This window comes from Melozone crissalis, unplaced genomic scaffold, assembly GCF_028551555.1.
Source record: "Melozone crissalis strain CALT ecotype California unplaced genomic scaffold, PUWL_Pcris_2 ptg000420l_1, whole genome shotgun sequence".
Taxonomy (NCBI): Eukaryota; Metazoa; Chordata; class Aves; order Passeriformes; family Passerellidae; genus Melozone; species Melozone crissalis.
This window is the reverse complement of record NW_026536150.1, coordinates 496,691-524,211: the sequence shown is the minus strand read 5'-3', so window position 1 is coordinate 524,211 and position 27,521 is coordinate 496,691. Positions and strand designations below refer to the sequence as shown.

At 38.5% G+C, this 27,521-nt stretch overlaps 1 long non-coding RNA gene across 1 annotated transcript; it reads left to right on the top strand.

Moving 5' to 3' along the window:
• Positions 1 to 21,543: 21,543 nt before the first annotated feature.
• On the top strand, positions 21,544 to 27,256 carry LOC128950082 (uncharacterized). The gene is made up of 3 exons (XR_008484311.1): positions 21,544 to 21,599; positions 25,263 to 25,375; positions 27,201 to 27,256. It is a non-coding gene; the product is annotated as an uncharacterized LOC128950082 (long non-coding RNA).
• Positions 27,257 to 27,521: the final 265 nt, after the last annotated feature.

Below are 27,521 nucleotides of genomic sequence, written 5' to 3'. Positions count from 1 at the left end.
AGTTCTTATTTTTAGAACTGTAGAGATTTATTTGGAGTAAAATTTTCAGCCCGTCCATGTGAAACAATTCAGAAAGCATTTTTTTGGTAAACATAATGAAAATGGGAAAGGCAGAAACTTCTCATTTAAGTACCTCACCTAGCAGCTGGAGCCTTAAGAAAACCATTAATTTTTTAGAGCCTTTCTGTCTTAAATATCTGTAAACTTTTGAGAGGGTCTTGAGACAGGAAGGCAAGAAAAAGAAGTTGAGTAGGAGTGGGTGCAAAAGAGGAACAGGTAGTATGAAGAAAGGGATAGGATAAGAAATGCAGAAACTGGGAGAAAAGACTTCCAGGAATTTTCTCAGGAGTTCCAGGGAGGTGCTGGCACTTGGCACTTGTTTGTTTTGGGGTTTTTTTGGCTACTTTTCCCTCCAGTTTTTGCATAAGCAGCACATAAGGGCTGAAGAGAGCTTGGCTGGGCAGCCCTCATTTTTGGCATTTCCTGCTGGTTGAGGCTGGATCCTCTGACTCTTATCTACATACCTTCCCACATCCCTGTTTAATTAAGATTGTCTGCACAAAGGCATACTTTCCTTGTTGAGGTGGAAGGGAGATGAATAATGCAAGGAGGTTGAAGGATTTAAAAAATACGGTAAAATGCCAGCTGTAACAGTCAACATAGAAAAATGATGCAGAGATTGAATAGCATCTTCAGAAGACCCGAGAAGACAACTTCAGAGTTTCCTTTCTTTAAAATATACAAAAAAATCAAGCTTGAAATCAGGTGTCACCTACCATGATATCTGGGTTGACACCTACCAGTAGTAAAATTTATCTGTGGAAATACTGCTTTTGCAGATACTGTTATTTCAGCATTGTAGAGTGGTGGGTTTTATTTAGAGAGATTATTGAACTGGTTAATTGTGTTTTATCTTACACTTATTCAGAAATCATTGTGCTGTGGTTGGTTACTCTTGGAAGTGGTTCTTGTTGAGGCTTGCCTCTGAGGTGAAATTTGGAATTCAAATAAAATGTGAAAAGATTGTGATCTCTGACAGATAATGTGCTCCTGTGTTAATGCTTAGAACACTGGGATTGTAGAATGTGATCTCTAAAACTCTTGAAATTTTCCTCATTATTTGTTGGCCTACTTTGTTTTCTGCCTCCCAGGCAGGCCTGAAACAAATAGCCGCTCTGCCTAAGGATAATTCAGTGTTACACAGCTTTGCTGCCATACCACATTCTTTGCTCTAACCTTTCCATTGGTTTGGTTTTTTCCCTAGACGGAGTTATTTGTGCACACGTTCAAGGACCAGCTGGTGAGAAGTGCCCTTCTAGCGCTGTACACGGCCCGGCCTGGCTGTGTGCTCAAGAAACCAGCTGTGCCCAGGAGCAGTGCAGAGGAAGGGGCTGATGCACAGCACCAGGACCATCCTGCTCACGTCAAAAGGCAGGACTCCATACCCCATCATTCTGAGTATGATGAGGAGGAGTGGGTAAGTGGACAGAAACCCTTGGCCAGTGAAACTCTACAAATTAGCATAAGCCACCTCAAGCCCTCAGTGTCCTTGTCACATGCCGTTGCAGGGGGCAAAGGGGTGCAAAACTGTAAAATTGTGCTTCTCAGATGCCTCGCAGATATGCAGATTTTGAAGCTAAATTGCAAGGCTTTGCCTAAGTACAGTGTGCTGCTCTGAGACTGCCTAGTTGTGCATAGAACAGTGAAGGTGTTGAGTGTATTCTTGCCCAGACACAAGAATAGTCTTTGTTCTTACTTGGGTTGGTTTTGCTAGTTGGGCAGATTTAAGGACTGGAACAGTATATGCTGTTCACAGGGAAATGGTTTTTTTCTTCCCCACCCCCTGCAACACCCCTCTCCAGCCCTCAGGCTGTAATCATTTTAAATACACTGAATTAACCCTCAGCCCATTGCCCCTAGACTCTGTTCTTAGAAACTGTCTGAGGTTCTGTAAAAGAATTAAATACAGTGTTTGGATTTTAACATTCTTAGCATATCTTTCAAAGATATGTATTATTTATATGGCTGAAATGTTATAAATCAATTATTTTGGTGGATGTCTTCTTTAATAGGTCTGTTACTTTATTTCATACGTACTCAAGCTATTTTTATTCAGTCCAGGCTCATGCTTTGAGTTCATCACTGTATTCTCATAGACGTAAAGGATGTCAGCATATTCATCTCTGTTGTAAATAATTAATAACTTGTGTGAGCTATGGTATTCCACCTAACCTGTAATTTTTTCCACACCAAAAATAAAGGAAGAAGAATATATTTCTTCTAGAAGAAAGGCAATTATTTCCAGCCCCATGCATTAAGTATTCGTGAGATTTAAACAATAAATAACTCATTATTTCATTTGTCCTCCAGTTTTAGAGCCTTTAATTCACTTTTTCTTGTTTTCTCAACAACCTGAGGGGCTGGAATGGTGCTCTTTGCTTGAACTAAAGCCAAAATGTTTGGTTTTAGCTGTTGAAACATTTAGAGATATAAATAACACAATAGTTTTTGTAAAAGAGATAAATTTTGCACTGGAAAAAGTGGCATTTGTGAAAGCTGCATTTTAATTTAGTACTGCAGTTCAGCATCTCTGAAGAGAAGATAGCTTTGCTGTAATTCGTAACTAAAAGCCGCCAGGTGCTTGGTCCTCACCTATTAAACTGCATAAGTGGGTCATTTTAAACAGCATTCATTTTTTTCTGCTGAATTAGTAATCTTGATTCAAATTAAATGTATCTTTCACTGTTTCCTGAATTGAGCTGAGTCAGAGTCATTGTCAAACTTGAGACAGTATAAATTTTGGAGAAATTTTGTGATTTTTTCTGGATTTGAATGGTTAAACTTTTCAGTTATTTCTGTCAGTAGAGGTGATATGAGTTTTAATAATCAAATTGTGATTAGCATGATGGAAAGAGAAAGAATAAAGGCATGTAAAATTTGAAAAAACACTTAATCCACTGTGAAACACAACTATAAAGGGAAAAACTTTAATATATGTTGCTTTGTATGCACAATGCTCTATCCTCCTTTGCTGTTGTAGGTTTTTTCCTCACTATTATCAGTACTAAGTGTTATAAGTACTATTATAAGTACTAGTGTTACATTTTGCAGTTGGAACTTTAGTTTTGCCTGAAATCTACATCCTTAAACAACTCTTTAAGCTGACCCTTGAAGCAGCCCACGAGGGTGTTAATCTCTGAGCAGAGCTCAAAAAGGCCTTAAGGAATTATCTGAATATCCACTGAAATGAAGGCGACACAGCATATTCAGAGTGCTTGGACGTGCAGATGCTGTGCCATACATGGCACAAGCAAAGCACACAGCTGAAGTGGTGTGTATGGAGGGACAAGAAGTGACTGAGGAGCTCTGTGGTGAATTCGGAAAGGCTGAGAATCCTTTAAAAACAGAAACAGCCTCTGGGACTCCACTGGCTGGCAGTGTTTAGAAGGAAGACATCCAGTCAGGTGCAGTGACAGAAAGGAGTGTCCATTCCTGCTCTCTGAAATGAGGAAGGTGTCTTAGTTTTTAATGATACTTTCTGATCAGATGGAACTTAATTACAATTTTTTCAGTTGGATGAATGAAAGAGAATTATTTTACAGGCTCATTTTTAATTGTCCTAGGAGAGGTGCCCAGCTTTCACTGATGCCAAGGCCTGCCTTTCCATCTTTTCATCTGCTTAAGAAGATGAAAGGTCAGTGCTAGGCTACAGGAAAATATTCTGGAAGTAGTAAAAGATGACAATAAGAAGTGACGAAGTGAAGGGAGACGGCCCATCTTAATTGATCAGCATCGAACTCCAGTTTATTGATCCAACATGCACATTTTTATAACCGTGTTAATTAAGTTCATACATATTGCAAAACCCGAGCTCATCATTGTCTACAGATTACACAGCAACCCCTCCTCTTGTTTTCAATACCTGTGGTTTGTTATTGAGACCAAAACTTGTGTTTCTCATCCTGTTATTAACTGTTCTCAAGGCCTCCATGTTTGTCACTGCTTTCCCATCACTACCCAAGGACAAGGTATTTACTTGTTATTAAAAACAAGCCTGAGAACTTTGCTGTTTACAGCTGCCTTTTACTTTTCAATCAGCTGTATATTTTCATGGCCTTTTTTCCTTCAAGCCATGTCTGAGCAAAATTCTCCAACAAAGAAATGGATTAATTTCTTCTCATGGAGAATCATAGAAGCCACTTGATTTTCAGTGATGGGAAACTGCAGTTTTACTTGAAAATTGTTCCTGCCAAACTGCGGAATTTCAACAGCCTTCTTAGATAAACGTGACTGCCTTTGGTGCAGACAGAATAACATCTCAATGAATGATAAATAGATGCCTCTACATTTTCTATCTGCCCACAATCCCAGGAGCCTCCTGTGTGGAGAAAAGGGGCTGTGAAACAGGCCCTTGCTCCCTCTCAGTTGCTTGTATATAAAAAAGCCAGATACATGATAATAAGAGTGAGCTTTCTGTCAACAGATATTTATGAATTTCGCTTCTAAACCCTCAGGGAACGTTTGTGGGAATATTGTATAGAAATCATCTCAATGCTGGGTTAATAGTTGGTTTGAAAAAAGTGCTCTTTCCAATGTGAAACAAGGGCTCATATTTGTGTTGCTTGTGCAATAACTCCAGATGCTCTTTAAGAGCTTAATGCTTTTTTTGTGCAGGAATTAAGTTCCCCCATCACACAAAAGAAAAGGGAAATTAGATTGCTCCAACTTCTCTGAGCAACCTCACTTGCATATTCCTCAGCAACTTCAGTGACTGAAAGCTCTGAAGCTCCCTTATACTCTAGGGGATTCTTCATAGAATCCTTCTCCCCAGAATTATGCTTGTGGGCGGTAAAAATCAGTAGTTTCACACATATTGTAAATGTTTTTTCAGGATTGCTTGAAGTGCATAGAGGAGGAAACTTTTGAAGGAATCTATACCTGCCCTCAGTCTTTTGTGTCCTCAGGAGGAGGGAGCAGGGCATAAGATAAGATCCCTCTAGTCAGGCTGAAGCGAGGCATATAGTTGAAAAGCGACATTAGATTTAAATGTTTGCCTTAGCAGTGGCTCTAGATTTGCCTCCACTCAAAATCCAAGGGTTGCCATTTAAATGGAACTATGCTATTTCTCTGAGTTCTCAGTTTTCTTTAACCTTCTCTCTTGGTATTTTTGCAACTTCATTTTTCTGCCTGAAGACCTGACAAATACATAATGCTTCTGGCTCTGTAAAATACAAAACAAAGCAGTGATGTTAAATTCCCATTTTTAACCCTCAAGCAAACTCTGGTTGCTCTGCAATACTTTCAGAATGACTCAGCATTGAAACATATACTTGGAGAGGGAAGGGTGGTTTCTGTGGGTTTGTTATGGTTTGGTTTTAGTCTGATTGCTTGTCTTGTGAACAGCCTCATTACTTGTATGGCTTGGTTTCTTCCTTCTTATTCAGTGCTGCAAAAGTAGGTGCAAAAGCTTTGATTTCTGCAGCATCCAGCACCTGAAGGACCCTCCCTATATCTCTGATCCATAACAGCTCTTTCTTATGCTCCACATGATTTCTTTTCCTCTCTGCTTGTACAGAACTTTTTGTACCTCTCTATTACTTCCCTAATTCTCCTATTGTAAACTCAGTTAAGTGTGATGGTTGCAGTTTGTGTGAGAGGTGAGGAACAAAACTGAAATTGTGTTAGCTAATAAATATGCCATGACAGCAAGTTTCTCATTCTAGTCCTTGAATTAACATTTTCTTCAGCAGAGTAACTGATGTGATAAAATACAGGATATGTTAAATTATCAAAAAGAGGTTATTAAACACTGTGACAAAACTGGCCCACACAAGGTTTCATTTGTCAAGCTTTGAGTGTGTCTGTACTCTTAAGGTATCATTTAAATAGACAAGCTGCTCAGTTCCTTGCTATTAGACCTGAAACTTTGTCTGCATTATGTCGAGTTTGAAGCGCTTGTGCACAGTGTCTAAAACCATAAAAGTTTGGGTTCATTTACGCTGCAAGAGAATCTCCATGAAAAAGGCTCAGGTTGGTAATAGGCTGAAGGATGAGAGGAGCAGTCGTATGCTAACATCATGAATAACTTACTATTGTCCCTTTTTGGTTTTTTTTCTGCAGTAACATGCAGTGATAATTCTGGTCTTTTCAGGACAGGGTCTGGGCCAACGTGGCAAAGAGTTTGAACTGCCTTATTGCCATGGTGGACAGGCTGCTTGAAAAGGACAACATCAGCAACATCAAAGAGGGTGAAAATGAGCCTTCAGCAGAAGATTGCAAGGTGTTGCATACAGGCGGTAAGCAACGTCCCCTAATTTTTTTTTTTTTTAGTCATTGACAAGAGTAAAGAAAAATTTGCACAGCTACAGAAAAGTCATCTAGAGAAGACTCCATAGTATCTTTGATGAGAGTGCTAATGGCAAGGTTTACACATTTGTGGGAGGTTATTTATCAAAGTACAGCTTTAATGTGTGCTCAGACTGCTTGCCATGTGCAGTTGTTTGTTCTAGAGTGTAAACCTTTTGAAACTACAGTCTTTTCTTTTTGTAGGCTGATGTAATTTAATTTACCCTAGATTTTACTTGCGTGTAGTATTTTGAGGAAAAAAAAAATTGGACTGTGTCTTACCCCATAGAAAATTTGTAAGGAAAGGTGAACATTCTGAATCAGTGTCATTCTCCTGCAAATGCTTCTGCTTTTCTGAGGTGATATACTGATTTTTATTTTCTGATTTGATAAAATTCATGTTTACCTGGATATACCTGTCAGCCTGTGTCAAAAGGTCAAATGGAATAATTCAGTGGGATGATGTAAAGAAAATTTTGTGACAAGGGTCCTTGTCACCTTCTGATCTTCTCCTTCTCATCTTCTGATCTTCTTCTGATCTTCTCCTATGATTCATGTTTGCATTCTTGATGCATAGATTATATCTGCTTAATAAGTCTAATGGGATTTTCTAGTCTGAAAGTGTGTTGCAATAAATGAAACAGATCCTTAGTGATGGTGGTAGTAGTCCTAATGGAAGGACATCAGAGCCAACCTTTGTGCCACTCTTTGGCTAATAAATCAACTCCCCATACAAAACAACAAACCAACACAACTGCTTTATTTTGTACAGTTTTGTATAGTTTCAATTTTCTTTTTTTTCATTGTGCATTTAATCCTGTGTCTTCCCTTACATGTTCTCCACGGAATTTAATTACATCATTTTATATAAAGACTTTTAAAGTTATCAGTACTCACTTGTAATTTATTTCTTACACAACAAGAATTAAAATCACTTTTAAAGTTTTATGTCATTTGTGTAGTACTGGTGAGATCTGTGAATTCTGGTTGTAGTATTGATTTTTAATGCAGCTGTAACATCTGCATTTTACCAGTGTGAGAGGTTTATGCTGGAGTCCTGGCATCCTTGTTTTCAGTGCAAGATGTGTTGGACTTGATTTTGTGTGATTTGTTCAGAGAGCAGCTTATTCCTTATCTGTTTGGTTCTCTAAGTTTCTGTCTACCAGGCATGTAATGTTAGACAGGAGGGTGATATAATCTCTGCTCTCTAGTGAAGGCTTGCAGGTGAAAAATATCAACACAGCTTTCTACACCTTTCCCGCCTTCCTCAGAGAAAGTACAAATATTCAACAGCTAGGTAGGTGTAGTTTTGAACTTGGGAGAATCCTTAGATGGTGGGCCTTTTACAGACTTTTACAGACTTTTCCCTAATTTCCTTCACTCTCTTCAACCCCCTGAGTATCTCCTCTGCTATACGCCGTGTTATGGATTTAACCAGCACAGGCAAATGAAATATTGGTTACAACTTTTAGGTCACAAGCCAAAAACAAAAAAGGAAAAAGCAAAGTTGCATCATTTAAAGTACTGTAATAAGGCAGCCATCAAGTCATCAAGTAGAATGAAAGGTAGCTCTTGCTTAGCAATAATGATAATAGTGATGGTTAGAAAATTTTAGATGAGCTTCATCCAGCTGAGAGGTTGTCTTCTGGAGCTGGTGGGCCAAAGACACAAAAAATATCCAACTGCTATGATGCTGGAATAAATCCTTGCTTTTTTCTTCATTTCAGAGCCATCCCTATTTCTCTTGAATAAGTACAGGTGTCCTTCAGTGAGAGCAGTGCTTTTGTTGAGCTGTCCTGAAAGTTCTCTAACACTCCCTCGCATGAGAGCTGCAGAGATCTGTGGGGCAAACTGCTGTGTTTTCATGTCCTTTTTGAGTAAGACATCGTTTTAGGAATGCCTTGGACAGTTTATAGGACTTTCAAGGTCACATAGAGATGGAGATGTTTTAAAATTGCTTTCTTTTATAGGACTAACTTGAAAGATGGAGCTTTCCGAAGAGCTTTCCAGGTGTGTGCCAAAGTTGGTTCCCTAATGATTTTCAAAACTTTGGGGCCAGAATTTTTCATGCTTGACTTCTCTATGAGAGTGTGGGTGTAGATGTTTGTTTTTCTCTGCATCTCCCTCTCTGAAATTTAACGTGAAACCCTAAGGCTGCACTGTGAAGCAACTACACAGAGGTTGAGATTCCAAGTTTACAGTTACAAATTTGGCTTTAATTCTGCTTCATTTTAAACTTGAAGCCTGATTATGAGTTCACAGCATTTTCCTAGATACAAAATCACACTGTGTACGCCCATAGATACATTTCTAAAATAACAGACTTTTGCACTACTTAAAATTCACAAACGTGACATAAATGAAAAGCTTGCCACATCTTGCTTATATATTATACATAATTTGAGCATATTTGAGCATAATGTATTTCATTAATACTGCAAATATATGGCACAGGTTGATCTTTAAGTCTGAAACTGCATTAGTTGATACTCAGAGAAATTGGGCTGCTTTTGTAAGAAAAAGAATGCAGAGTTTTGAACAAAATAATAACAAATAAGCCTTGAAGTATGAGATTAGATTTTTGCTTATTTAGTGAACCTGACTGGTTTTTTGTAGCATATAGCAATGAAAGACCTTTCAAAAAATGCACATCTGTTCATTTTAGATGATAGAAAATATTATGACAATATTTTGATGCAATAGCATTTTCATATAAATTTAGATATTGTTGTAACATATATTCAGAGTTTCCTAAAGTAGGTTGATATTTGCAGTCTCAGTGACTATGGCATTGTGTGATCTTACTCTCTTTTTTCAAACATGTTTATATTTGTTGTTTGGAATCTTTGTAATTGGAGATACTGGAGCACTTTTTTTTGCTGTACTCTGCCTTTCAATGTGAATTATACCTTCCTTAGCCTTAACTTTTCATGCAGTCTGACCTTTGAGTGTATTCTAAAGACTGAATTTGAGTTACAGTTACCAAGGTAACATGCTATGGTTTCATCAGTCGCAGGATTATGAATCCTCTGCAGGATAAATCAGGAAGAGTAGAAGGATTTTTAAGGAGAGGGCTTTTTTGTTGTTCTTCTGACTCTAGTCTGGTTTGCCTTGGAGAAATATGTGACTACATTAAATTCTTTTCACTTTTGCCTTTTCGTTTTCCGTGAGAGTTGTGATGTGAAAGCCTGTCCTGCAGCATTAGAGGTGCCAGTGGAACACAGCGTTGGCTCTGGTGCTGGCACAGCCCCGACAGATGTCTGTGCTTGGCTGCTGCATGTGGCTGCTGTTTCTGTCTGCTGCTCGTGCCTCCTGTCAGAGCTCCCACCCAGCCGTTCCCTCGCTGCCTCTGCGTGAGGACTCCCCCATTTGATACACACAGGATCCACCTAGCATCACAAACAATTTGAGTTGCCAGTGTGATTGCACCTGGATTTTGCCTTTAAGTGAATTATGGAATCATGAGCTCCGTGAACTGGCCCTTGATAACCTTCAGCATAGGTTTGCAAAGAGCACCTGGGGAACATTGCCACATTTCCTAGCTGGAATTACAGGAGACCTCTGTTCATACTCACATTGCTACAGACATATGTGGGTTTATTTTTCTTGTATTATCTCATACCTGTTGGGGACTATATAAGTTTAGATTCAAAATTTCGGACTTTCATTGCCCTGGGGATGGGGACTACATCTTTCGTTGCATCCCTTCCAATGCAGGCTGGTAGAAGTGGGAAATAAAGCTATGTTCTGTGGGAAATAAAGCCGTGCTCTAGTTTTATTGGAATCTTCAGAAAAGCTTTTATTATAAAATATTGTTTAGTCATGAAGATGAAAAATTTTTCTGTGGTCTGTGTCCTTGAGCAGCAGACATAATTTATTTAGAGCAGTCACATGTGAAAAGCTTTCTCTTTCCTTCCTCTTCCTCACATTTTTCCTTCCTTTTCTTTGAAGCTTGTATTTACATAAGTTTTACTTATGCTTTTTTTTCCCCTTTTCCCCTCTCTTCTGTGTCATCCTTTTCTTTTTGATAGGATCCTTATCTGGGCTGAATGTAGCCCAGGAATACAAGACAATCCCCTTCAGCAGTACTTTCTCTAAGTACTTTGGCTAAAAACAGAAGCTGAAAAATATGTAAGGGAAAGACTGTTTAACTGAATCAACAAACTAAAACAAGATATAAGAATATTTAGTTGCACAGCATTCACAGAACCTTCCTATGCTTAAAGTGTATTAGATTTTCTTAGCTTTGTCTTTTATTACCTTTGTCCTCTCTTTCTGTTTTCACTCTGACTAAGCATGCTGAGATGCTCATGTAGGTATTATTGGATGGTTTTGGGTTTAGCTATTAATCCATGTGACAGTGGAGAAAATCTTGGATGGTTGCAGTGGAATAATAAATCCCAAGAATTCCAAATTTCTGGACACCCAAACTGTGCAAAGCAAACTGCTACCTTCAAGTGCAGGAACACCAGGAAATCTTATTCAGGTTTTTATTGTTCCTGCAAGAACTGCTGCAGCATTATGAGTACAAAGCCTCCTCCTTTTTCAAAGAGCTTAGCCCTCAGCTGCAGTTCAGCTGAGCTCCAAGAGCTGCGTGGCAAAATAAAGAAATAAGGCACTGACCTTTTTATGGTGCAAAGTTGAATATGTGCAATCTTCTGTCTTTTTAAACCTCCCTTTAAAAAAAAAAAAACATTAATTCAAAGACTGTTCCTTTCCTAAGTCAGTAAAATCAAATTCTGGGTTAATTATTTCATGCTGATTTTAGGGATTTACTGCTGCTGTGTTGGTTGGTTGGTTTGATTTGCCTGCCTTTTTCATTAAAACAGAGTTTGTCTAATGATCACTTTGTGATATAAAGACAACTCATTTATGTTTTTTTACCTCTAATTATTTCAATTCTGTCATGGAATATTTTTATGATCAGGTAGCGAGTGATTAATTTAAGTGAAACGTTACCTCATGGGTATCTGCTGTTACATTTATACGTCACATTTATATTTGTATTTCTTACATTTGTGTGGCTGTAGTGCCCCCCTTTGCTTTAAGGGCACAACATTATGCATTCTTCTGCTTTTTCTTTAAGGTTTGGTTTTTTAACTTCATACCATTCAAGTTTTGAAGTGACTTAAAGCAATTTATGGATTTTAGGTGGCACAAATAGCAGTGACAAAATTGGCTTTTTTAATCTGTTGCTAGGGCTAAAGGAGATAGGAGTACTATGCTGAAGCATCCTTTTTGGTTACCAGCATATTTTAATGAGCATTTCAGTGGGCCTGACTTTGAAAAGACCAGAAGCTTGCTTTTCTGCCAAAGTTTATAAAATTTAACATGTGGTTTGACATATTGCAACTTGGATATGAGCACGCAGAACTGACTAGCTGGGTGCTAAGCAGGTCATTTGCCTGCACAGCCTGTTGATTACAGGAACATGGGGCTGAAGGGCGTTTTCCAGTAACCAAAGGGCAAATCCTGTCACAGACTGAGCTGCCATCACTCTCTTGGCAATGAACATGGAATATTTACTCAGTGCTTTGTGGAACATGCACTTTTGTTTTAATCTCATTCTAACTGCATAGCGGTGGTACTGTCCTTTTAGTTTCATCCTTTAATTTTTTAATTTAATATGTTTGGTTTTCATGCCTTGTTTTAGTTTCCCGTGGCTGACTAGCTCTATTTTTGTGCTGAGTTTCTTTGCTTTATCCGGAGACTCTGACAGTTCTTCTGGATGCTAAGTGTTCCAAACTGACAGGCTGCCCATGTCATTTTAGCAACCTGACAGTCATCCCGGAGTCTCCTTGTCGTTTCTGTTCTTGCTTCTAATCTCCTTTTTTTAGATAGTCACTCATTCAGTTAATTCTTCACCCCTTCTTCAAACAATTTTCCGCTGTGATTTTAATTTAAAAGAAAGTTGAGATCCGAAGGCTCAATGTGTGTGAGTCCATGAATGTGTTAAAAGCAATAATTTGTATTATTCCTTTCCTGAAGTGATTCTACAAAGGTATTCTGAAAAATATCTTATTCTAAAATGTATACAATATGATTTACTGAGTCACTCTAAGAGAACTCTTAGACTTTAGACTTTGAGCTTACTTTGCTGCTGATGCTTTTATTGGCATATGTATATTGCTTAAATTAATAAAGGATTGTAATTTGACTGAGACTTTAGATTGCCTGATCTGTCTACACTGGCTTCCAGTACATTACACTTTTTTGTCTACCTTATTTCTAAACTCGTCTGTGTTTTGCAGCAGCCTCTGGTTGTTCTTTTGCTTTTATTCCCTGGAATAAACACCACAGTTAGTTCTTGTTATTTTCTCCTCAGGAAGAGGGGAAATCAAGTTGCTGCTCAGTCTTTTTCATCAGCTTAAGGAGATTAAATCTTGGTAGCTCTGCGCTGCAAGCTCTCCATTTTTCCAGCAGCCTCTCTAAAACGTGTACACCAGCGTTTGGCACACAGCGTGTCATCACTCTGTTAGCCAATGACATGTATAAAATCACCTGGAGCTTGTGCCTGGGGGTGGCTCATGGTCTGTTTTGTCAGGATGACACTCGCTTCAGAACTGCTTTTTTCCAGGGAATGCTTCCTCAGTCTGTGTTACTCATGGTTAAATATGTATGACTGTGGTAAAACTCATGTTGTCTGACCACAAAGTTAACAAAGAGCTCATCCGATTCTCTGTGCATGCTCTGTCCTTGTTCCCCTTTCCTGCTCCTTGCTTTCTCTAATTTCTCCCAGCTTTCAAAGCTCTCTCCAGTCTTCTTGGCTGCAGTTTTATTAATTTGTGTGTTTTTCTGGAGCTCAGCCAAATTGACTGGCAACAGGCAGCTGTCTTCTGCCTCAAGAACTTCCTCAGTTCTAATGAGGTTTTACTGGCCTGACTCAGAATGTTACCTGAAACAACACGCTGCTGTCTTGCACCTAATTACAACAGATTTTAATTATCATTGATTCTTAATTACACTGACCTGCAGAAAATATGAGCCAATTATAGACTGTTGCATTGTCAGTTGCATTCCCAACTTTTATATAGATTCTTCTAGAGTGTTGATTTCCCTCATTTCAAACTGTACAATCAAACTGAGATGTAGATTCTGAAGGAGGGGGATTTATTTATTTGTTTTTATTATTTGCTCAACTTAGGGGTAGGCAAAGCCATATGCAACTACAAGGCAGGTCTGATTTTATTAAATCATATAAAATTCAGGAGTAGCTGGGATTATTGGGCAAGTTTGTGTAAGGTGTTCCAATTCTCCTCCATTCCTAGTTATCACTGTTTCATTTGTAATGTATTAAGGAATCACATTTTTCAATCATTTCATGAGTGTTTTTTTTAATATGCCTAGCGTGTATTTTCATAGAGAAAAACATGTTTCAAAATACTCTGCATCTCTCTGATAGAAATAGCTAAAATGAGTTCAAAATCTCTAAATGTTTAAAGAGAACAACATAGAATCTAAAAAAAAAGGAATATGGTCTGAAGCTTTTTATATTTCCAGCCTGTAGATTAAGTAGGTGATACCCTTCCAGATACCTATTTGTTATTGTGTTTTACCCTCCAGCACCCACCTTTTCTTAAATATTTGGTTATTCTCTCTGGTTTTGCATTTTTGATGCTATTTCATTTCTTACATAGCCAGTTCTGAGTCCTGAAAGGAGACTCCATCGCCACTGTATTAATCTCTGTGTGCTAAATGAGGTTTTATGTGTTTCCCTGTGTACTCTGTTTGTGACACTTGAATACCAGTTTTACAGGGATGCTGGGACTGTTGGAAAAGGCCATTGTTTCAGAGTGCAGTTGGATTCAGGCCAGGGATTTAACCCCATTCCCAGTGGTAAGATGGAATCCTGCTTATAAGTATGTTCTCCAGTGGCATTTGTGGTCCCACAGTGGTCTGGGGAGAGCTGCAGGGGTTGTTGTTTTTCACTGCGAGTTTTCCAGTCTGGAGCAGATGACCTGTCGTGTTGTAGATGACTGGTACGAGCAGCTGTACCCGCTGGTGGTCACGCTGAAGGACTGCATGGCAGAGGTGGTGACCAGGGCCAAGCAGTCCATGGCCTTTGTCCTGCTCCAGGAACTTGCCTGTGGCTTGCCCCAGTGCCTGATGCTGACCCTGAGGAGAGACATCGTCTTCAGCCAAGCAGTAGGTTGTCTTGTGTCGCTCACTTCCTTCTCTTGCTCTAATTATAAGCATACTCTTCATGCCAGTGTTTGTGGGTTTCTTTCTCATTGTTTTTTTTTTTTTCCCTTACAATTTGATACAGCTTTTTCATTTATTTTCCATGATATTCACCTAAATAATTTATAATGTGGTAAGAAATTAAATAGTAAGTAGAAATCCATGGTACTGGCTAGGCAGCATCCAAACCAGGGAGATTTTTTTCTCCTGGTCACCTTGGAAATAGGGAGAAGATAATTTGTTTTCAGTTTGTGGCAGTGTTTTAAGTGTTTAAATACTATTAGCATGTCTTTCCTTAGAACTGTCTTTTCTTGGCAAATAACTGAAGCTCTTTATGTCTTCTCCTGTATATCATGTTTTTTTCAGATAGATTTTTTTCTAAACATTTCACTTAATTTCTCTCTTAAGTTGGCAGCTGCCTAGGAGATTCAGTTACATTAGATGTTGAACCACTTTCAAATCCATCAGAATTCACATGTTTAATTCACAGTCTTGCATGTTTGAAGCCTGACAAGTGAGGTTCTGGTCTTATTTATGTCAGTGTAAATAACACACAATGATACAAAACAAATTAAGCTTATCTAATATACCTTAACAGAATATTTCACTACTTTATACACCCCCAAAAAACCCATCAAAATACATTATTATGAAATCATGTACTTAGTCACTAAACAGAAATACCATATGCTGATTTCTCAAATATGTAGGTGCTACCTCTGTTGTGTATAATGATGGCAAGCCTCATTTTAACTGTTTGTCTTGTAACAGTTGAAATGTCTTGTATCTGTTTGTCTTGTAACACTCTTGCACATGTTTTAATTATCTTTACAACTCGCTGGATTGGTCTGTGGTTTTGCAATCAAATTGCACACAGGTTTACATGATCAAGGATTTTTACAACAGCTTCACACTGTTGGATTGCTGGTGCAGTATGAAGGACTCCTTAGCACATACAGTAAGTATTGCTCTTGGACAAAGTTCCTTATGTTCCCTGCCCAGAAGTTACCCAGGAAGTTCTTATTTTAACCTCAGCAAGCCTCTTATTTGGCTTGCTGAATCAAATCTTGTCCTTACAAGACAGTAGACTTGCACATAATAGCACAGCTGAAGTCATTGACACTGTGTTGTTAATTCTGCAGCAAAAGTTATTAATCTGTTTCATTCTGAGTTCCTCAGAGAACACGGCCTGCTTATTGTTCCATGCAGACCTGACCCAAAATAGCAGGTTTATAAAACTAATGCAAACGGAAGATTTAAACACTTACTGCTTTTATCAGCCTCGGCCCTGATCCCCAGTGCTGATAATGTGAAGATAGCCTGAAAACAGTTTCATAGTTTGTTACACATGCCATTATTTGATATGTATTAAAAAGGAAATTTGGAGGGAGAAATTGCCTTATCTTTCAAACTTTGAACTAGATCTATTGGAATCATTCCCTGAATCAGAGATTTTGACTAAAGTAGAGGAATTTAGCATTTGTGCAGCTTTATTATGCAGTTGCTCATTTGGAGATAGCTGTCTTCTCCATTTTACATGATGCTTGTTTTTATTCTCAAAACCTTTGTCCTCCATCAGCAGGAAAGCCTTTTGAAAACTTTCAGAATAGACAAAAATGGCTTTTCTGAGGTTATTTTATGTCTATATAGAGCAGGCTGATTTTCAGAATTGCTTAATACTCATGGTTACCATTTAGGGCACAGAATTGTCAGCAGTTCAAGAAATGAGTCTGGTTTTATGTAGGTTACTGTAATGTGGATTTAGAACTGTGATTTTTAGATGCACAGACTGGAAAATATATTGCTTTGCCCTGACCTATACAGTGACTGATCTGCCAACTCTGTTAATAGTCTCTTTAATCTTTTCATGTAGGTGAAGAAGCAGGGATGCTCGAAGACATGGCTGTGGGCATTTCAGATTTGCAGAAAGTAATGTTTAGAGTAATTGAAGCCAAGTCAGAAGATTTTTTGCCTATTATAAGTGGAAGGCGGTAAGAACTTTGTTTCTTGGAGCCCAGGAAACTGAGCTGCAGTTTTAATCTGTAGCCCATGAAACCCGTCTAATGGTTTTCTTGTTGCTGAGTTCTGTTTTATTGAAAGTGCATTGTTTTACTTTTTAGAAGGTGAGTTAGTAGGGATTCTAAAAGCCAGTAGGCTCTGGGTTACTCTCCTGATAAAAAGCTGAAGTTCCAGTTACTAATACAGATTAATCTGAGCAGCGTCTGTGTTGTGCAGAGCTGCTGGTGCATTATTCACACATGGATACTGAACCCTGGGCAAGTGACAAGGCCATTGTTTACAAATGTGGTCTCTAACTGAGAAACTTTGCTTTTGAATGTCCTGAATTTGTATTTCAGCATGAGAAATGAAACTGCAGTTCCAAGAGTTAGGCCTTGATTGTTTTTAAGATGGAAACCAAAAAACTCCGATGCCACTTAGTATTAAAAACTTAGTAGTCACTTTTAAAAATGGAAGCCTTTTTTAGCTGCTGAAAATCACACAGGACATAGGCAGTCTCAGAAATCCTTGCACAAAATCACTTATCCTTTATGAATCTCACGTGAGTACTGCTGAATGTCAGGACATAAACTGCAATACTCCGTTTATTTTGGCTATTTGAGGGTTAACAAGATTGGAATGGATTTTTCATCTTTATTATTATTCTAGTCTGAAGCTCCAAATAGTTTTATTTTGCAAAAATCACTTCCTTAATAGTATCATTGCTCTTAAGATGACTGTAAATTAAATTCAGCTAAAAGCAGGAACTTTTAGAAAATATATGTTTCCTCTGAAGGGGGCTTTCACCACTGATTTACTTAATTAATCTGGATGATTCACTCTCATCATATGGGCTTTCTGAGAAGGGATTGAATAAATAACAGGAAGGCTGGAATATGATAGGCAATACATTGGGAATAATTAAAATTAAAAAAATTTTAAAAATAAAATCTACAAGGTTTATGTGGAGGAGTGCCATTCCTCTTAGAGCTGTGATAAGACTGCTCCTATCAAACAGCATTGGAAGTGAACCGTAAAAAGAAAAGATGAAAAGGTGAAAATCTAGTTATTTTCTAATAATTTTTTTAGAAACCCTCCATTTTTATTTTGGTTGTTATATGGTATGGCTCAATAAATGAGAGTGAAAGACTGTAGAAATGCAAGACAGAAAAATCAAACTACAAATTCTTATCTTGAAGAGTCAGCATATTTACTTGTAATTGTTTTTTCTAGGAAAGTGCTTAAACCTGACATTCTGTGTGCACAAACAAATCAATCCAAAGTGTGTGGCACTGTCTAGCAGTGCACTGATCATCTGGTGTGGGTGGTAGACACCAGCCACCCAGGGGAGGTGAAATTCTGTTCAGGAGCTCACATGCTTTTATTAGAGGCCATTCTTTTATTAGAGGCGCTTTTGGAACATTCTTTACAGAATCACAGAATATTTTGAGTTAGAAGGGACCCATATGCATCATCAAGTGCAACTCCTGGCCTTGCACAGGGCTTCCCAAGAATCACACCCCGTGCCTGAGAGTTCAGATGCTTCTTGAACTCTGTGAGGCTTGGTGCTGTGACACTTCCCAGGGGAGCCAGTTCAACCTGCTCAACCATTCTCTGGCTGAAGAAACTTTTCCTGACATTCAAGAACCCCATCCTCACTCTTGTTTTCATTTTTCCTAGTGAACATTACATTATAGAGGTCCAGCTCCCAGCAAAGATGTTTGAGCTGCTGCCACAAGAGATTAAAGAGGGAAAGCTGCTTCGCATGTGTCCTGGTTTAGGACAAATTAGGGGAAATCTCCAAAAGGGAGTCCCCCCCAAAAAAAACAAACCTCCAACCACCCCTCCCCCCCCAATACTGGGTTCGGGAAGGAATTCCTTGGAGGAGCAAAGTGGAAAACAAAACCTATTTATTGGCAAATAACAAAAGAACACTCCCCAACACAAGAAAAGAAAAGAAAACCAGTCAGTGTTGTGGAGGGTGCCGAGCGTCTCTCGCAGGCTCCGGAGATCCCGCCGGACGTCCCAGGTCAGGTCCGGAGCCGGTCCAGTATCTTCAGGGGAGGGTAAGAAAGAGAGGACGAAAGAAAAGGGAAAAAACAAACAGCGCAGAAAGCAGCAAAGGGAAAAAAGGCAGCTATCAGCTAGGGCTAAGGCAGTAGCAAGCAAGCGAAGTAGCAAGCAGAAGCAAGCAGGCCAGCCAGCCAAGCAGCCAAAAGCCAAAAGCAAAAAGCCAAAGTACAGTACACCCAGTCCCCCTCCCTCCTCCCTCCCCGCCCCGCCGCGGCAAGACGGCCGGGGGCGGGGGGGGTGAAAAGAGAGAGAGAGAGAGAGAAAAAAACACAGCTGCCAGACATAATACACGATATTGGGATAAAAGCGGTCATCCCATGACAGCATGTATCCAGTGCTCTTTAATGTTGGAATCGATGAGCAGCAAACACTGGCAGAGAGGTAAGGAAAAGTCACGTTGCATTTTCTGTCCAAGTACTCCATGCTGGTACAGGCTATCTCTCAGGATTAGAAACAAATCTTCTTTGTTATTTGCTCTTAGACAATCTCACATTGACTCAGTGTGTATTTTCAAAGGTATTAAAGGAAATAAACACAAGCTATGAAGCAATGTAGAACAGTGAAAAAGTCCAGATGAAGATAAGATCATAAGCAGGGCTCCGTTTCACAGAGTTGGTGCCATGTTTCTCTTGGATACAGGTGCAAAATGGATTTCTATTTCAGATGCAGAATTTTGGTTGTATGCAGTACTCTGAAATTCTCACACAAGTTTGAAAATTCAAAATTCTTACATCTTGAAGATGGGTTTGAAGAGACCAAACAAGTGATAAGCTAGAGAAATTAGTACTCCTCTGCAACAGATTGCTGGAAACTAATTAATTAGTATAATAATAGTCATGGATTCACCAACGTATTAATTTTCTCTTCCAAGAGAAGGGTATCTGTCAGTCATGTTAAATTGCCACATTTGTGCAGGGCTAAAACTGCAAAGTAGAAGTCAAGATGTCAATACAGACAGCTACTTTGTTAAAACTTCTTTTCTTTTAGCTGCTTTTATTAACAGAGCGTCCAAAATACCTAATGCTTATCTTGAGGTTGCATTTGCTCTAAGCCAAAAGCTTATAGCAAAGCTGTAGCTGGAGTAATGGAGGGAGACAGTGAAAATCCTTAACCTGGGTAATAGGCAAGAAGTTAAACACCACAGGATTTTATCTCCTGTTCACTGTAGACAGCCAAGTAAACCCAGTCTTTTAAAGAAGTCTACTAAAGAATGTCATCAGGTAGCTTTGTGAATGTTTATGGGACACTTCTCCAAGTTGAGTGGTGGTATGTGAGAAAATTTAGGCAGAAAGTTGAAATGGGAGACATAGACTGAATCTAAAGACAGTAAAATCTGGCATTTTACTGTGAAAGAGCTGGATAGCTGGTTAGAGAACTTGGAAACTTCTTGAAAATGAAAATAGGTTATTCTGATGACATAAAGAGAAAAGTGCTGAGAGGAGTGACGTGGCCAAACTCATAATGTGCAAAACCAACAAAATCAGTCATGACAGTTCTGAGTGGGACACTCAAAAAATAAGAGGTAAGACATGATGTGGTAAGCAAGAAGCAGGCTGGTGGGATCTTACACGAGTGAGATAGGCAGGAAGGACTGAGTTATGAATAGTCTGAGGAAAAATTTGACAACATTTAGAAATAGCCTGATTACCTGGGGGCTTGTAGAGGAGTTGGTATGAAAAGATGCCTGGCTTGCAAGTGAAGTGGCAGGAAGTGTTGTTCCCAGTGGTCATTTTACATTGTGTGCAAAGAAAGCCATAGGAGAAAACAAAATAACTGCATATCTGCCAAGAAAATAAGTTCAATGCAGAAGCAGCTTTAATGCATGCAGTTACAGTCTGCTTTTGTCTTAATTCAAAATGCTGCTTAACTCCTAAAGTTGTACATTTGTTTTTGAGACTGAAAACACCACACACGATTTATGGCTAAAAACATGGAGGGGTTTGTGGGATAAAGAACCTGAGAATATAAAAACACTTTTGTGGCAAATTTCTAGGAAATGTTACTCTATTAGAAAAAAAATCTTTTAATTTGTTTTTTGATAGAATACACTTGAGAATGTTTCCGATTTAAAAGAAATGTTCTCATGTGACAGTGCAGCAATGGCTACTAAGGAAGTAGTTACATCTTCTCCCTGTGGCCTGTTGAAATATTTGCTTCCCTTGTTCCCAATTTAGCAGCATATTTGGTATCTTCTGATCTGTGTCCCCTTCTCTCTGAGTTTCTCACTTATCTGCCCATGCCTCTCTTCCTGTACTCCTCCATTCCCGTTTCAAATCTATTCTGAAGATGAATTTCAAAACTTTGGCCCTAATTGTCATGGGGACATTCGTGTCTTTACAATCATATCTCCTGTAGTATCGTGAGATTTAGTTTCTTGGCATGTGAAATGTGGCTGTTGTAGAAATCTTGGTCTCAGAGAGAAAGATATTTGTTTTTATAGCTACAGTTATTTTGTAGATAAGCTTCTCTTCCATCTTGTGTCACTTCCATATTATCCAGCTCTTACAGAAATTGGTATGCTTAAGCAGTAGCAGCACTCTCACTATGGAGAGTTGGTGTTCTCTGCCTGTGGTACCCAATTTTTGGAATTGGACTTCCCCCAAAGTGCCTTTCCATTTATTCACGATTTGTGAGGGGAAAAGAATAAGTGCCTTATTGCATGTTTGTAAATAGATTGCTTTGTTAATAAACTTTTGGAAGAAGTATGCATCAGCGATGATCTCGTTTCCAAAAATTAATTCCAAAGCATACAAGAACTTAACTACTGCATGTTTGACAAAATCTAATGCATTTAGCACCAAAGTTATTTCTTTATGCAAAGAAATAACTATGAAGGATAATTTATCTTTTGTTGTTGTTTGTGGGTTTTGGGTTTTTTTCATAATTTATTGTGTATTTTCATAGGTTTGGAGATACCACTTTGCAGGAAAACATTAACCAGGAAAACTTAGAGCTTCTCAAAGAATATTACAAGTTATTTACAGAAAAAATGCCTCCTGATTGTGAGTACAAAATAATGCAATGTCCAAATCGGTTTGAAAAGCTTTGAGTAGGCAGAAGGTTATAAGACAGTAATATTAGCAGAATCCCGTAACTTGTTCCATAAATTTAAACATTTTGTACCTGTACATGACCCTGCTGGTCTCAGGAGTGATTTCAGGCCTTGTGCCACAGCAGAAACTACAGAGAAAATGAAACAGAGGAATGATGAACTGAACAGCTATTTTAAGTTATTAAAATAATAAGTTTGTTAATATTTCATGTAGAGGACAGTCTGTACCTACTGTATTTTTACATAAATACTTGGTGGGCAATTTCATCAGCTTCAGTCATACCCTCTGTTCTTATTCTGAAAATATGTTGAGGTTTGGTGAACCATGGAGAAATCTGCAGATCAAATACAAGCAATGAGCCACATCATCATTATATGAACGACAAGGTTTCATTGGAATAGGCCCTGTATTCCACTTCTGTAGAACTTCTGTATTATAAACATAAGCATTACTATGCTGTTACTCTGATTGCCAGAAGCAAGGACTGAAGAAAACATCTGCATCAATCGAATCCTGTTAGTTTTAATGCCCAAACTATAGTCCCAAATGTGGGAGATTTAACTGCCTGATGTTTAAATGCTATGTAAAACTTTAATACATCACATGCGTATGTATACATGTTTATCTCTTATATCAGGATGATTTTAATTTGTTAATCATTTTGACAGAAACAAAAGCCCTTCCTAAATGATGGGCAGGATGCCCATCCATCCCCCCCCAGACCTAGTATTTATTTCCAGGATGTCTACAGAGAAACTCATACAATAAGTTGGGTGATTAATTGAGGGGAATCTTGCTAAGAAAACATCCTCGAAAAACTAACCTCATGCAGGTTAGGACTAAGGTAGATCTGCTACCTCATAAATGGATTTTATTTTATAAAAGCAAAAATTTGCATGCAGACAGTATTGGCTACTTTTCATCAACACAATTTAAACTTGTACTGCCTTCCTGAAGGATTATTAGTGAGCCACACAGTTCCTGGACTTCTTTCAGACTGTGAAGGCTTTTGAGAACTAATTGTGTCTAGTTCATCGTGTATTTTCTGGTTATTATAACTTTCTTGCTTTTTTTCTTTACCTTTAAGAACTCAGTCTCTTCTTTATACAATTTTTTGTGGAACATAAAGCATCTTTTGGTTCCACTGCCCTTCCCAGTAGCTCCCTGCCAGTATACAGAGTCAGTCTTTTGCCTTGGAGAAATGTGCCTTTTAAACCAGCCCCCTGGGAAAAAAGGGAAGCTCTCAAACTTGTTCATTTGTGGCAGGACTTAATCCCACTCCTGTTCCCCCTCGTCTGGAAGACAAACCTCCATACAAGGCTGGCAGCAACCCTGGTGCTGGGGCCACGTGAGAGGCATTCAATATTGATGGCTTTTTGATGGTTTTGTCCCACCTATCCAGATAATTTCCTATAATGCCAAATCTGTGCTACAAAATCAATGCAGGACTGTGTTCCCAAAGCTGTCAGTTCCAAACAGTGCTCAAAAAGCCCAACAGAATTTGAGCATTTGCAGCCCTATTTGCCAGGCTGTTGGATCCACCCTTGGCAGCCTCCCTGGCCTGCTGCCTCATTCATATATTCCCTTTCAAAGAATTCAATTTCCCACTCCCTGAAAGGTATTGCCACCTTCGCTGTTAGTTTTCCTCTTGTGTCTGTATTTCTCCTTGGCAATAATAGTCTTGCTTGTAACTAAGCATCCACTGACTTTCTGTCTTTAGGATGAACATACACTTCGTCATTTACCCATTTGTTAACTTCTTAAATTCTTTTAGCAGAAACTGAAAATAAGAGCATGTTTCCAGCAAGGTTCCTACCAAAAATGCTGACCAAATATAGCTCAAAATGGTACTGCTTTTATAGAAATACTAAGACAGTAAGGGTCCAAAAACGTAAGATAGTTGTTTAGTAGTACGTAAGTACCTGAAAACAAAAAGGCTGTTTGGTATTTCCAGGCTTCTCCCCCTTATCAGCCTGATTTGGTGGTTTGGTACTGTGGGGGACCCAAGGAGTTTAGGCCATTGATCATTTCCAGTCAAGGTGCAACCCCTTTGGCAGTACTGTGAATTAGGAGACTCTTGCTGTACCTGTGCTGAAGTCATCCCTCTGAGATGTCACGTTTTCTGCTGTGACCCAAAGGAAAGCTACTGGGAGCAATAGAATGTTTAGTGATACATTTGCATCATCTCAAAGCATCTTTGCCATTTTGTGCTCTCTGTTTTAAAGAAACAGATGCACCCATAAGTGTAATAGTCTAGCAGAGTGTGATGTGGTTTTATGTGCTCTACATTATCTAATGTACAATCAGAGCTTGTGATACAGAGGTAAAACAATCCACATAAAAATTATTGCAAAACAGATTCTGGATGTACGTTTTCCTCCCTTTTTCTTTTTTTCTTGTTTGTTTGTGAGTTTTTTTAGACAGCACAGTATGACTGGAGCAACTTAGTTCTTTTTGAATAGATTTAAAGTACTTCTTACTATGAATCATGGATAAGGGAAACTACAGAATTTATTAGATGTAAAAGGTAAAAGCCTGTTGATGAGAGGGATCATTCCAACTTGGATCACGTTAGGAGAATGGATATTGACCTTCATTAATACTTCCCTCATTTTTATTCTTCCAATTGAGTATAAGTTTTTGGGCTTGGGTTTGGGGCTTGGGTTGTGGGGTTTTTTCCCGTCACTGGATGGATAATTTACTTTCTCTGCTTGAAGAAATCCATTGATCAATTTAGTTTCACTTTGTTCCACTTGATTCTGGCCCCTTTATTTGGTGATAACTATGATTTAAATTCTTTTTACTTTGCCACCATGAGAAGAAATAATTTCAAAAAACAGATTCTGCATGTTTTTATTGATTTTCAGAACTAGCAAGGATAAATGCAACATTAGAAAAATCCCTCCTCTATATACATATGAAACAGAGGGGGAAATTAAATTGCCTACTCTTGAATTTTTGCTGGAGATGTAGGATAAATTAAACTTCAACTTAAATTCCATACCCAGAACAAGCAGGTAAATTTTTGGATTTTAAGCAAACTTGAAATTATTTTCTACTTCAAAATAAAGCCCCACTTAATTTCAGGAGAAATATACTTTGTTACTTTTTAGAGGGGATACTAAGTGCTGTTTAACCCTTATCTTACATTATAGAAAAATCTAAGGCATATTTTAAAACAAAAACTAGATGTTTCAATTTGAAAACAAAACCCTAATTTTTTACTTTAATTTTAAAAAATAATCATCCCATCAAAGCAGGTTGTAATACACTCAGTTTTTTTTTTATTTTTCTGATTTCTTTTGAATGTCTGTAATAGCTGATGAACAGAACTACAGCAGAGATTTGGTTTTGTTTTTCACCATCCATTTATAAGATAAAGGTTGAAGATCCTTCAAATTTCCACGTGAAGATCTTAGGGAGGACAAGGCAATACTCAAAAGACATAAGGTTTGCTTATTCCTTAAATATTTAGCTGGTAATTTCTATCCTGTGTTCCAAAACAAGGCTGTAAATAATAGACCTGTTCTTTACCATGAGCATTCTTTAGTCGGGACAATCATATGACCAACCTTATCAAAATGAGCAACTTTTTTCGTCCCTTTTTCCCAGGTTTACCACATTTTCAAGAACAAAATGATTTAAAGGGATTGCTAGAAAGTCTTCATCAAAATATCCAGGCCAAAAAGAGAAAGAATGTAGAAATCATGTGGCTGGCTGCAACGGTGAGCTCTCTTGTTTCAAAGAAATTGATGAACTAACCATAAACTCATTTTCATAAGCTTGCTGACTTTGTAACTGCAATGGATTTTAAGGAAATGACTGGAAAACTCACTGGTTAAAGGAGGCAGATGTGCTGTAATAGTTTTTTGCAGACAATTTCTTTTTCTCACTTTTTAAACTGGTAGAACCTGCTAGAATTTGAGTGATTTGTTTGATATCCATTCTTTGATAATATAAAATTACTCAAAATAATTTTTTAGTGTCCTTGAGGTATGATGTGGGACATGATTGCTTGGTTCCCTTACTTTAACTTTCTGAAATGTGTATTTCTGGTCCTAGTGATCTACACACTGTTATTCTATATTCCATTTATTTATTGAAAAAGATGTAAGAAGAAAACTTTGTCAGTGCAGTAGCTGTGCAATATCACTTTTTTATTGCAGTGGAAGTACAAGATTCCACATATGAGCCCATCACTCATCCAGAATAATTACCTGGGATTTTTTTACTTTTTTTTATAAATGATTTTTTAATATTTTAAAATTTTTTTAGGACTCATTCACATCGAATAGCCCCAATGAATCGGGGGCTTCCAAAGATACTAGTGCAAAGAGAATTAATCTCTTCAATGAAACAGTTCTTTCACATAATTATTTAAGCAGATTATCATATAGTACTTGTTTTAAATCCCAGTGCAACTGTTCAAATTTTTAAACAGATTTAACTTTTAAAATTTTCAATTATATGATGGAAGAAACACTCATAGGTTCTCCTTCACTATCCTGTACCTCTTTGGATTCTAAGTAAGATTCCCTTAATTGGTTCCCTAAATTAAACTTTTGAGATTGTCCTCACCATGGTATCACAAAGAACTTAAAGGCTCTAAGTATTTTTTGATTTTTATAGAATTTATTAGTATTTATTGTTTAATAGAATTTCTAAGAATGCAATTAGCATTAGATGAAGAAACACTTATTTGCTGGACTGACACTGGTCATGTTTCAGTTCATGTTCCAGTTCATCCTGCGAGCTCTCCCATGATAGCCAATGCGGGAAGTTTCTTTTTGTGATTCCTGCTGTAGTTTATTGCCTTGCTGCATTCTCACAAACATTTTGAGGTTTTGTACCATTACACCTGTGATTCCCCAGGGATAGGTGTAAGCAAAGTATTACCTTTTCTCAGGACAGGTTATATCTGGGAAATGGTAGATTTGGGCACAGAAGCTCTCCTTCAATTTTTCTTTTTCTAGTAAAATATCATTTGAAATCATAGTATAAACTAATGGAATGATACAACCACAGATTGATTCCTAAGAGGAGGAATCATCCTCCAAAATGTCATGTTTCCTTTATGTGTTATAACTTTTTCAAAGTATAAGTGAAAGTAGACAATCCATGGCAGCAATTTGTTAAACTTTATTAATTGTGAGCCATACATTGAACAGTTCACCTGTTGAAAATAAAAACTATGTAAGTTAGATGTGTCTGACTCCATACCTTCACAAGAAGTTAGTCTGCTACATTCATGTTTGTGAGTTAAGAGTCACCATATCTTCATTCATCAGATATTCAGACAATTTAGCTTTCATTGAACAGGGCAGCTGCTGCATTCAGTGAGGAAACGGTGAAGGAACTGTTTCTTTTATAGTTATGAAAGTCCCATGTCAAATTCAGGAATTCAGTGTACTGGTACTAACTTCCAGAAGATGTTTTCTTCTTGAGAAGTGCTGTAGCTGTCTGGAAGCCCTCGCTGGGCTTGCAGAGCTGTAGGGCTGCGCAGCCCGGTAGGAAGGAAGGGCTGACCTGTGGGGCCTGCCCGTGTTTCAGATTTGCCGCAAGCTGAACGGAGTGCGCTTCACCTGCTGCAAGAGTGCCAAAGACAGGACATCCATGTCAGTGACGCTGGAGCAGTGCTCCATCCTGAGGGACAGGCACCAGCTGCACAAAGACTTCTTCATCCGGGCGCTGGATTGCATGAGGAGGTACGTGGGGCTCCATGGAACTCTGAGCCAGGCCAGGGCTGCCAGCGAACAGGGCCTGAGGCTGGTTCTGAGGGCCCAGCAGAGCCTGAGGCAGGTTCTGAGTGCCCAGCAGAGCCCAGGGCCACGGGCACACAGGGTCTGAGGGTGGTTCTGAGTGCCCAGCAGA